We start from the raw sequence: 12990 nt of genomic DNA on the forward strand, positions 1-12990 counted from the left end.
GAACATGCGCTCAACACAGACACAAATGCCTACACACAGCACTGCATATACAACACGCACACACATGCATACATACACATATACACGCACCCACATACATGGGCCTACACAAACACACACGCGCATTCATACACACACATGCTCGTGATTGCGAAAAACATAATTTGAATTCAAGATGCCAAAAATTCAAATTAATATATTTTTTTAGAATTGCATTCACATGGCTCGATGCGGAATGAATAGGATTCTACGTACAATATAATAATGAACGAATTGAAAATCACAATTTTTGGACTTATATCAGTCTGGCTCTGAGGTACAGGTATTATGGAAGAGGTATGGAAAGTGTTCACATATGCAGGAAGATGTTATATTCACAAGTACCCCCCATCTTATCTACCTTACAGCTGACTTTCAAAAGAAGTTGATTCAATTTAAAAAGTTATGTCATAAATTCACTTGCATGTTCATATAATGGTTTGCAACAGCTAAGTTTAGCTCCATAATTAGTTTAAAATATGTTTTTACAAGGAAAGGACATATTGGTAAAATTATATACAACACCCGCTAAAACAAAGATTATGTCACCAAGAGGTAGGACTGGTACTGTCATATTTTGAGAATTTTAAATATTTTTTGCTTGAGGTTATCTTAGTAAAACATGCCATGTACACATGTGACCCATGTTCAAATGTGCCCCTTTTTCCCCTACATAGTCATAAAAAAGGCAAATTAACATCTAAAATACATCATTAAGAGTTGTGCTAAAAATGTTTATTTTTTAAAAAAGAAATTACTAAACTCATAATTAAAAAATCGACTTTAAGAAATCTTACTGTGTTCAAAAAATTCAGGTAGAGTCTTAAAAAATGCAAATTATTATCTTAACTACTAAAGGCAAAACTTGATGAAGGAAACATGAAAAGTTATTACATCATCCCATTTAATTGAAAATTTTCCATCAAACCCCACTTCATACCGGATAATCCCCACATATATACCGGATAACCCCCATATCAATATCAGATTAACTACTGGATATCCTGCAAAAATCTGTCAGATATCCCGTACGGTGTGGGCTGGCTGGATCAGATACCGGATTGTTAAAAAAAAATAGCCGGAAACCGAATAGTTCCCAAATAATTGGTGCAACATTGTTTACATATTCGCAAAGTAATGACATGAACAGCAAGTACACCAAATTGAATAACAATGTTTATTTTAAATATAAAAACTATAGCAAATGTTCCAATCATGCTTTACTCAGGTAAAGAACTATTCGTTAAAGAAATATCATGAACTATAATAAAAGAACAGAATAAAAAAAATACTATAAAATCATAATAAAAATTGGTAGAGGGAATACATTTCTAGGTTTTTCAAAGTAATGATGCTTGGGTTCAAATCTTCATTTCTTCTTGGCTAAATGCAATGAATTCTCTTCAAATGGGAAAAACTTGTTTTTTTTTTTTCTTGAATTAAAACATAGCCATCACCAACTGAACTATTACAATTGTAAATGCCTCAGTGACTTGTGGTTTTCTTCAATTACTTTGGCACCGGAACTCAAAGGATGAAAAGATTAACCAGCAAGTTAACCAATATGACAGATAATTTAATTTATTTAACCTGTCAATATCGACAAACCAGCTAGCGTTTAATGGTAAGATTTTACTAAAAGGTCTTTCTCATATCCTTCTTCATTCATTTGCACAGATGAATGGCTGAAAGGGATCCTTGTAACTGAGAAGCAAAAATTATGTACAGCTCTCTTACAAAATGATTCAGAAACTCACTTTTAAATCATGCTGAAGCAATAACATAGATTAATTTTAATTTTTTTAACACTAAAAGCAAGACAAAATGATAATTATTTGCAAGCAGGATTAATACTGATTTATTAGCACTGCAAAATGAAAAGTTGTTTTTGAATCTCATGAAATTAAGAATTTCTCACTATTCAAGAACACCTCAAAAACTATTTTACAAACATTTAATATAAAAATTATGTATCAAGCATCAGCCTACTTTTTATATGATACTGTTTTATGTAAACAGTTTTACATTTCGCACATACGCACTATGAGAAATAATACGGCAAATAATCAAATTAAGATTGTTATTTTCCCCAGTAATTTGACAAGGATTCAGTAAAATGTAAACAATCATTTGGCGTCGATATGTACCGGTACTGTCGCCAATGTACCTTTAACCAAAACTACGAATTAATGTAAGAATTAGCCAAATTTACAGGCAAAATTTCAGCACGAACAACAATAAAACTAAAGGTATCACAGCATTTAAGATTTCTTTTTTACGCACTATATCAAACAAATAAATAAACATCGAAGAGGATATCTTTACCGTATGCAAGGAGTGCATGCTTTCGGCAATCGCTGATTAATCAATTCCTTGAAAATACTCCCTCATTAACCAAATTCTATAAATCTTCATGCAATACAACGGACTTTGGTATAACTTTGATATACACCCCCAAAAATTACGCGCCAAATCTGGCATTTCCTACGGACTTTTTAGGGTTGCTGTTTCTTATTTTTGGTGTTGCCAATTTAGGTTTTTTCAGCTTTTAAGTTTTTGCTGTTGCCAAATTAAGTATTTTCTTGTATTTTGTACCATTTTTTGAGTTTTTTTAAAAGTTTTGTGGCAACAATTTTTGTGGCAACAAAGTTTTGTGTCAACAAAAACAAAAAAAGTCGCCAAATTTCCGATTTGGGGGGGTATATCAAAGTAGTTCCCGGACTTTTAACATCCCATAGACATTTTTTCTCGCTAAAGTCCATTATTTAATAAATTTCTTAGTCTTCTACTTCGAATTCAAGCAGGCACCCATGTTGGATTTGCCCGTGCACTCAGATGCTTTCCTATTGGTCGAAAGACCAACTCTACCCAACTTTATTGCTCCGAAGCTATAATCTTGGACTAAAGGCAGACAATAGAAATGATAACGTCGCTCTTGGCCGAAGCACCTGAGGTATATTGGACTAGTCCGGTATTGGAGTGAATCGGGTGAAAAGTTGCATCGTGTGAGCTGCGTGTGATAAGCGCTTAAACTTGGTTATATCACCATGTTTCAAGAAAAACGAAAAGGAGAGACTCTTGATTTTTATATCTAACACCTTCACTGCGCGATTGCTACAAATGAAATAAAAGTGCATGCATGACGCAGTGACGCTAGGCTGCTGGGCATGGCCGCATGGCTTTTACTTTTGAAGCTTTGACAAGATAAAAATGAGTTAAATTTGAGTTTGTTCGTCTCGAAAAGGGAGATGATTCAGTGGTCAGGAAAAACAAAATAGTTCAATATTGTTTTCATAAGTTTAATCGGGAAAAAACTGAAACAACTAAGAAACGATTGATTGATAGCATGGTTGTTAGAAGACAGAACAATTTTCGTAGAATATTTCCCTTCTGGAGAATCTTTTTTCTTTGTTTAAGTGTCATGTCGGTTTTTGATCGAAGCTCGCTACACCTAAAGCCGAAACGTTGTAAGTGTCTTCATTTTTTTTTTAAAATTGTTATTACTTTGGTATTTTGTTATTGTTTCTATTTATATATTTTGTGCAACGTGTAGGATGTAAAGCAGTTTTCTTTGTTAATTTTCAATTCTTGTTCAATCTGTGAATTGTTTGACATGCTTGTAGTTTTGTCTCAACTATTTTTTTTATTGTAAATCTCTAACGTCCGAAAATGTAGATAAATGATTGACATTGTTTTTTTGACATTATATAGATGTGTTTTGGAAATAAGAAATGTTTATTTCAATCATTCTTAATGCAGGTGCAGACATTTGGGGGGGGGGGGGGGGCATGCTAAAGAATGTAGTCATATGTACGAAAATTTTCTAGAACTTTGGTTTTTTTAGGTGTCAACTAAAGCACAAAATCGACCACTAGTTGGTTGAAAACTTAATTAGTTTTAACTATTATGGCTGAATAATCACATAAACGTGCCTTTTGAAAATTTATTTATTTACTGTTTTCGAAATCTATTTTTCTTATTGAATTTTTGCACAAAAGTCTGTACATGCATTCTAGCTTCTTTCTTTTGCTCTAGAATCATCTGCCGTGTGATTGTTAAAACTTACCCACCCTCTTACCACTGGTTCCTGGTTCCAATCTGTTGGTGTGGATCCAACTAAGTTAATTATCCTTTTGTTTGAAATATTTTCGACAATCAATTTCTTTTCTCTGAACAAATTATTCATTTGGCTTAAGCTTCCAAATTTAGTAGAACTTACAGCAATGATGTTCCCCCTAAATATTGCAAAAACCCACCTGCTCTGGACAAATGCCCCCCCCCCCCCCCCCCCGCTGAAAATTAGAAAAATATCCCTCAAAACAACTCGCCCTAAAGATTTCAATGACTCAGTGTGTGCCATTACCCCTCCCCCCTAGTGGGCACCCCTGCTTTCTGGATACCTTTAGAGATGATATATAACTTTCAATATTTTCTAAAACATTTTCAATAAAAGTCTCTATACTCATCACGGATTTCGTATTTGAGATGCTGAATAAGTTTTACCACATAGGATAGTTTGTGCCTCAGTGTCGAAAGGGGCAAAATGTCCTTGTAGGGGAGTTTTCCTAATGCAAAACTAGTTTATGGCAGATGTTGCCAAATTTGGCACAAAGGTTCTGGTGTGCTCAGAAATTACCATCGGTTTTTTTCTCCCAATGGGGATTCCAGAAATCCCAAGAAACAATGTTTTATGCCCATTAACTGACTGAATTTTGTGACTTGAAATTACTCTTTTCAACACGTGTAAGGGTCATTTTTACACTATTTTTTAAAAATCTTTTATATTTAAACCTGATTGTTGAATATGCATCACTTTACACTATTTATATTTTTGATGTAAACCGGGAAATGCAACTAAAAAAAAAAACCTTTCAAACATAAAAACTACTCACAATTTTTAAACGCACAGGTACACAACTGGGGGTAGGTGATGTGGCACTTTTACAAAGAACTTCGAAGAACAAACTTATATGGACACTGGCACTATCCAAGAACTTTTGAAGGTTGATGATGGAAATGCTCGTGTATGTACTCTAAAAATGCAACATGGACTGTTACGCACGCGCACACGCCAATTTAGTTTATCCTCTCGAATCTGTAAATGATCATACCTGGTTTTAGCATTAAAAATATTCTAATTGAATAGATATTAACACTATTTTATATCGGATGTTGTTGTATTTTGTGCTACTGAATGGTGAACTTTTCTGAAGTGAAGTGTTTTGAATCGAGTACTGAATGTTTTGAACTACTGGGCCTCAATGAGTTTGACATTAGATCATTAGACCTTTCTACTATGTTTTTCTTTCTGTAATTCTTTATTTGTGAGCACATTTGTATGCTTTTCTATCAGCCTGATAGCAATTGTTTTTCTTCTTTCCCAGGATACAACAATTTACTACAGAGAACATTGACTATATTTCCTCCTTTGTTTGCCGATGGCAAGAATTTTTGCTCCCACATCCTTCAACGTGTTAATGCAGGATGATACTTCAATTCCAAACTCTCACAGGATGCAATACACCAAACAGCTGGGCACATCCAAAGAATGTGTCATGAGCTTTAAATTCAAGATGGCAGCATATAGACCAGAAACAGCTAATAGGAGAAAATGTTGGTTATTTTTACAAAGGTAAGAAAAAAATTAACATGAGTTCGAGTATTAATCAAATTCAATGTTATCTTAAAAAAATAACAAAACCCTAGAAAAAATGAACTAATGTTTTTGAAAGCTGACTATGCCACATTCTTCTATACCTCAAATGTGATAATTTTAAAATTCAAAATGTTTCCGTTACTTTAATCGGACACAAACATCAAAAACAAAGAAAGAAAAAATGTGAAAACAATTAAATTTGGTTTGGAAAAAGTTAAGTTTTTTTAATTAGGATTACAGTCGGGTATTGTAAAAGCACTTGTTTTCATAAGCAAATACTTAAAGACGAAAAAGTTTGAAATTTCATTGTCTGAAATCTTTGCAAATTTTATGCGAACTTAACATTAGGTTATTTTTTCTTCTGCTATAGTAATTAACTCTACAATCTGTCGATCTAAAATCTGCTAGGGTTTAGGATGTAGCCAACGAAAATTACAGTTAAATCTTGGGTGCAAACTTAAGATGAAAATAACATAATAAATTTTTTATTTTGCAAAGAAATATATCAATTCTTACTTTAAGATTTAATGTATGCAAAATATAATTTTTTAAACATATCAATTATTGTTATCGTTTTCTCTTATTGCAATGATTTGTTTAATTGTTCCATTTATCTTTTAATGTATTTTTTATCTGGCCCGTCATTTAGGGGGATCAGCGAGTGGGAGGGTCAGTTGCCTGGCTTTTAATAATTAAGTTTTTACATAAAACTGAGTAAGGATTTTGCTGTTTTCCAATAAAATTTGTATGGAGTTTGGAGAATATGCTTTTTGCCCCACCCGCCAGAAAAATTTTCAGAATGATGGGCTATCTTTTATCATTGTATTATTCAAAGTACAGTAGAATTTGATTAATATGCCCCCAGGCAATCCAGTTAAAATTTTTGGTTAAAAAAAAACTCATATATAAAAGTAATAACAATGATAGAATTAAACTAAGAAACAAAAAAATGCCAGGTTGTCTTTAGAGGGATGAAGGGTTGCACCCTTAGCTATGGGAAATTACATATCAGTATACTTGGGATTTGCTGTTTTTCTGAATAATTTGCAAAGTACATATTCTTTGTCTCACTGCTCCAGAAACATTTAAAAGGATGAACCTGTCAAAAGCCATTCTTTTTTTATTTTGAAAAAATATACTGATCTTTAGTACAATAGTAGAGTCTGGGCTCTTTGCACCGCTTAGTTACTTCTCATTTTTATCTCATCATAAAATTAAATAGGCAGTTTGGTTTTTCACCATCAGTTTCATTAAAAACTTCTTATCATTCAAGATTTTTTGAAAATGTTCAATTTATTAACTTTTTTCCTATTCCAACTCACTTGGGCTCGAGGCATGTTGGTCCACATTGGAAAAACTGTTCAATTCGGTTCTGTTACAATTTCAATGGGGAAAAATTATATGTAGGGGAATATGGGACAAAGTGAAAAGGTGAAATATTTATTCTGCGTTTAGCGCCATTTATCTGGTAATATTTTAACGATGTAATTGCACATGTAGTCTATTCCAATCAAGAAAAACATATTGCCGAATATAAAAGCACATGATAATGCGGGCAATTTTTAAAAATTGATACTCTTACTGTAATAACTGTTGAAGATCAAAAATTAAAATAATAAAGTTCTTGTTTTTAAAATTTTAAGTATCGATTGAGACCTTCTAATATGCAGTGCATTATTTATTTTATTTAATATTAAGCTTTTTTCTGTTTTAGATATTTTGCTCACATGCGGGGCAAAATGAAATAGCTATTTTCATTTACTCACTCAATCATGTCCTTAAACACTTGTGTATTCATGTATTAATTCATTTACATTCCTTCCTCATTCATTATTTTCTTTTTCATGCACTCTTTTATCGACTCATTTATTTTTCTTCATACATTAATTAAATTATTCATTTATTGCTCCATTTTCTTTTCATTTATTCATTCTTTCTTTTATTTACTTATTTATTTGATCAAAGATATCTTTAATAATCGAATAGAAACTATTTCATAAGAAAAATATATCCTTTTCCACTTTGTCCCATAAATTTATGAAGCGAAAAATTTCTATCTTTTTTTGAAGGCTCAAAGTTATTACCAAAAATAAAATTTATAAAAAATTTATAAAATATTAATTTCCAATTTGTTCATTTTGAAAAAGCTCGGTCATCTTAACTATTTCACTTTGCCCCCACATTCCCCTACTTGTAATGTACATACTAATTATTAAACTATTTTGTTTATTTAACTTATTTCGAAAACTTTTGCCGTCAATAACATTAATTATATCTTTTATATAGCTATATTATTATTACCCTGTGAGATAAATGTTGTCTATTTGGAAAGGTAAAGAAAATTTGCCCGCTTAATCCAATACCCCGCTTTATTGAATAAAATTTCTTGGAACCGACGATATTTGATCAAGCAGGGCCGACAGTGCCATTTAAATCGAGACCAGTGCAACATGCCCCGTGGTCCGACAAGCCCCTTGGTACTCCAACAAACACTTATTGGCGTACTTGGAGCCCCCGTCAAATTTGATCCTGTTTCATTTAAAACTTATTGTATGAAACAGAAAACATACGACTAGTTCTTTAAAAAGAAATTATATTAAAATATTTTTTACAACTTGTAAACAAGTAGGTATTATTGTATTTTTAATGTATAAATTCTTGGTCTAAAACCCTTCGTTCCTCTGATAAACATCAAAATGTTTTGAAAATGTTTTCTCAACAAATGTTGTTTTTTTTGTTGAGAAATTAGCTATGCTCTGTAAAACTTCTCATGTGGTTCCTCCTGTTAATTTACTCGTTGTTAATCTTTCTAGTGTTCCATTAAGCAATTCTCAAATTGAGGCTCTAAAATGTAATAATTTTGCTGTGAGTGTTAAACCTTCTTTTTCAAAGCTTATTGCTCCTGTTGAGAAAGCTTTTAAATTTAGTGCCTTAACTTCCTCTCAAAAAAATTCAGTTCGGCATCTTATAGCTTCTAATATTGACTTTAACTTGAAAATTTCTAAACTGGTATTTGCTAATACGGTTAGCCGTTCTGTTAGAGACTTAGTTTCTAATTCTGATCTGGTTGTTACCAAAGCTGACAAGGGCAGCCAAATTGTTGTTCTTGACAAATCATCTTATGTTATAAAACTAACGATTGGATTTCTTCTGGTCCATATGTCAAAATTTCTAAAGATCCCTAGTGATAGAGTTAAAAACTATTTCATCTGCTGTCAAGTCTGTTCAGTCTATTTCTTAAAATGTTAAACACTCTGTTGTTCCATTTATTGCTAATTGTGCTAGATTTTATGCTTTACGCAAGGTGCATAAAGCTGGTATTCCTTTCAGGCCGATTGTTTCCAATATTGGTATGGCTTCGTATAAACTTGCAAAATATTTAGTCTTGGTGTTTTCTCCTCTTAAGAGTCACAATTTATTTACTATTAAAAATTCTGTTGATTTTGTTAAAAAAATTCATAGTTTCGTTTCAAATTCTTTTATGGCTTCTATTGATGTTAACTCTTTATCTACGAACGTTCCCTTTGAGGGTTCATTGTTATGCCTTTGTAGAAGACTTCCTGAATTTCATTTCACTAATACGGAAATTGAGGATTTCATTTTTGTTCCTTACTGGTTTATAATTTTCTCATTGGTGTTTGGCTTATCTGCTATTTTCATCTTTTAAGCTGTAGGCTTATCTGCTCTTGGCTTTTGTCGGATGTCTTTTCATCCATAAGGTCATTACTTTTTGCATTGAAAAAAGGCGTCCCCTGTAACTCCGAAACACGTGTCTGCAGTAATCTGCGAATTTGTGCTTTTCTGACATTGTTTATTTCTTATTCTACTGTTCAGCACAAAGGTATTTATTTATCTTATACTTAATGGTTTCTTTAAAAATAATAGTGGTGCATTTGCAGCATAACACTGATGTAAAATGTGAATTGAATAAATATCTTTGTGCTTTAAAATAAAGTAAGAGTTGTCTGGGGAGTCATAATACATATTTTATCTCTTCTCCCCAATTCAAAAGCTGGGATGTGCATAAACAAGGTAATTAGTTAAAATTCTATGAACTGTACAAAATACCTGTTTTTAGTTTTAACACTAAGTTGCAAATCTTGTATAACATGAACTTGTTGTTCTAGCTAATATAAATATATATATAAATATATTTATTTATTTACTTTTTTTTCCTTTGATTTTTGCAGTTGCTTCCTCTGAAGTGTAAGCAGAGAAATCTTCCCAAAGTTTTGATGGAACACTGATTTCGAGGCAGTCCTATATCGGCACAGTTGCAATGGCTACTCCATCTTACAAATGTTGAGGCAAATTCCGGAAGTTAGCCCGTAGACGTAAACACATGCTTCAATTGCAACAAATCAAATACCATAGCTTACATTTCAGTTAAATCTTATTTTGTTTTGGTAACTTCTGATCTGAACAGAAATTTATAAAACATTGGATTTAAGCTATTATTTCTTCTCTTAAAGCCCAAAACAACCTGAAGGTTGAACAACCTTAGATGCCTATAGCTCTCACTAGTAATATGAAAACAGTTGGAACAAATTATCAAACCCAGATTGATGCACTTCTTAAAGATAATTCATCTGATACTGCCGTTTCAAACTAAAGTCGGAATGGCAACCTGCTACTTCTGAAATCATTCAGGAGCCTTTTGTGAGAAGAAAATGTAGGCAGTATATTTTTTGAGGTGGAGAAGATCTTGGGAGATTTGGGATCCTATAAATTTTGAGTTCCAATCATAAGCTTATTTATCCATTTTTATGTCAGCTTTCTTTGATACTTGGTGAGTTTGCCCTGTCAAGTATCTTTGTTCGAGAGCACACAAAAAACTATTTTCAGCATAATTCCCTTCTTCATAATAGCAATCAATAGCTTTATTCAACAGCTGACTCTAAAAGTACCTTTTTCATTGATAATTTCTACATTAAGTATGGGTGTTGTTGAAATTCTACAAATAAGAATCAATGTTAATGTGGGTAGAGGAGGATGCCTTTATCCTTCTAAAAATTTTCTTTGCATTTCTGCTGAAGACACTCAAACTTCACCAATCTCAAAAAGAGCAAAGAAAATGTCTTCAACTTGTTTTGCATAAAACACTTAAATTCAGTCATGACATATGTTGAAAAAATATTCATGAAGACAAAAGCTCTGAAAAAACTTCTGATAATTCTGGTGCAAAAATACTACAATACACAATACGACTATCTGCTGCGTAATTCGCTCAACAGTTGACTATGGATGCCTACTTCATTGCTTCACCAAAAAAACAAAACAAAAAAAAAAAACACCATTCTAAGTCCTGTATTCAATACGTAATCAAGAAGTGCATATCAATACAGTCTCCTTTCAAACCGTACCAATCAACAGTCATTTTGTTGTGAACCTTCGCTCCACTAAGTTGACTGATAGTTTTCCTGAATTTTTATTTCAAATTTAGAGCTGAAACCATTCATCCTTTGCATTCAAAAATTTTGTCTCCTCATGATGTTTTTTGATGCCAGTCATTGTAACCTTGTACTTAGTGGTGCAACTGCAACAGGTGCTGATTGGCAGCTCTTAGTTTGCAACCAAATAGAACATATTCAGGGGCGTAGCTAAGGGGGGGGGTTTTGGGGACAAAACCCCCCCGAAAAGTTAGTCTCAAAAAAAAAAGAGAGAGAAGAGAAAGAAAAAAAAAGGAAGAAAAGGAAAAAATTCCAAGCGATTATACATACATATATATATATATATATATATATATATATATATATATATATATATATATATATATAAAAGAAGTAACCCCCCCCCCCCCCCGAAAGTCGGGTCTAGCTACGCCACTGAACATATTTAACTGTTTGAAGCAATCTTTCTTACACTCATTGGCTTTGATATGTTTTCTAAACATTTCTGGCTAATCTTCGTTTTCTATCAGGTTAGTAACAACTTTAAACTGATAGTTTAACAGTATAGACATTCTTACTGATGGGCTAAAGTAGAATAATCATGTCGTTGAAAAGCAAAATAAGTAAAAACAGTAACAATCTCCTACATGATTGAATTTTCCATATGAATTTGTCTGAAATGAAAGCATAATAATTACCTTGCCAACAGGTAGTTGTTTATGATTTCTGGTTATGTTGTTGATGCCCGTGGGTCCGTGTGACCAAAATTTTTGCTCCTTCTGTAAATTTTAATGTTTAAGTTTTTGTCCGCCCACTCACACTGGTGAAAGCATTTGGATGATTCAATCAAATTTTGATATTCCTACATTTTATTTGCGTGACTAATTGTCTGAGTTTAGCATCTTTTCAAGAAACTGATACTGCTTCCAGTATCTTTGATCTTAGGAGAAGTCTATGAGGTTGATAATGGGAGAATTTTCAACCTCTTGACTCTATGAGGGTCACTTTATGTAAGCTCATCTTCCAGACATCGACTGTGTAATGGGTTGTCCTTGCCAGACACACCATGGCCAGGAAGAAATTATGCTGCTCGTTATGTTTTTGCAGATAACCTGCATTGCTTCTTATCACAATGCCATGATAATTTTGTATTTTGTTGATCTGTTTATCGATTGATTTGCCTTTGCCTCCCAAACCTTTCGTCCATCTCTGAATTTTACTTCCTAAAAGAGCAGGAGTAGTCGGATCATGTCCTAAAAACTACTACACATGGAACTATTAAGCAAGGTGCTGTTCGATCGGAAATTTTGTTATGATTTAAAACAGTAACAAGCAATGTGACCAATAGTTTGTTTGGCATTGATTTTCTTTTTTTTTAATTACCTTCATAAAAAATCTTCATCACAATCTGGCTGAGAAGTAGAGTTCGTGGAATCCCTGATCTAAAAAGCAGCTGATGATGAAGCACTTTCTGCAAATTTTGTCTTTCGCTTATCTTCCTGCTGTTTTCCTTTAAGGTTTGTTTTCTGCTTTTTTGCTAATTGTCTTCATTTCCCAAATACATTGTTTCTATTCACAAAACACCAAATACAAATTTCATTAGTGCAAGTTCCAAGCGGAAATAATAAAACACAAACAGCTGTCAAACCCACTGCTTCTGATAATGTAAATATACCAAGTGTTCAAAACTTTAAAAAGTCTGTTGAAAAAAATCCAAATGCGTACTAAAGTCAGGGTGCCCTCTAAACAGAGGCCCCCTAATTATCACAACTTTAAAAAAGACTTCTTGCTTCTGAGCAAGAAAGTCAAGTTAACTAAATCTCCTCTTGCCTCTGACGAGAAAGTTGAGTTTGAAAAGACTCCTTCGTCTAATGATAAAGGGTGGACGGATGGCTCTCGTTCTTG

General features: G+C 32.9%; 1 long non-coding RNA gene across 1 annotated transcript; it reads left to right on the forward strand.

Moving 5' to 3' along the window:
- Positions 1-3204: 3204 nt before the first annotated feature.
- LOC129229970 (uncharacterized) lies at positions 3205-11273 on the forward strand. The gene is made up of 3 exons (XR_008581132.1): positions 3205-3506; positions 5424-5671; positions 9886-11273. It is a non-coding gene; the product is annotated as an uncharacterized LOC129229970 (long non-coding RNA).
- The last annotated feature ends 1717 nt before the right edge of the window (positions 11274-12990 follow it).

Source organism: Uloborus diversus, chromosome 9 (assembly GCF_026930045.1).
Source record: "Uloborus diversus isolate 005 chromosome 9, Udiv.v.3.1, whole genome shotgun sequence".
Taxonomy (NCBI): domain Eukaryota; kingdom Metazoa; phylum Arthropoda; class Arachnida; order Araneae; family Uloboridae; genus Uloborus; species Uloborus diversus.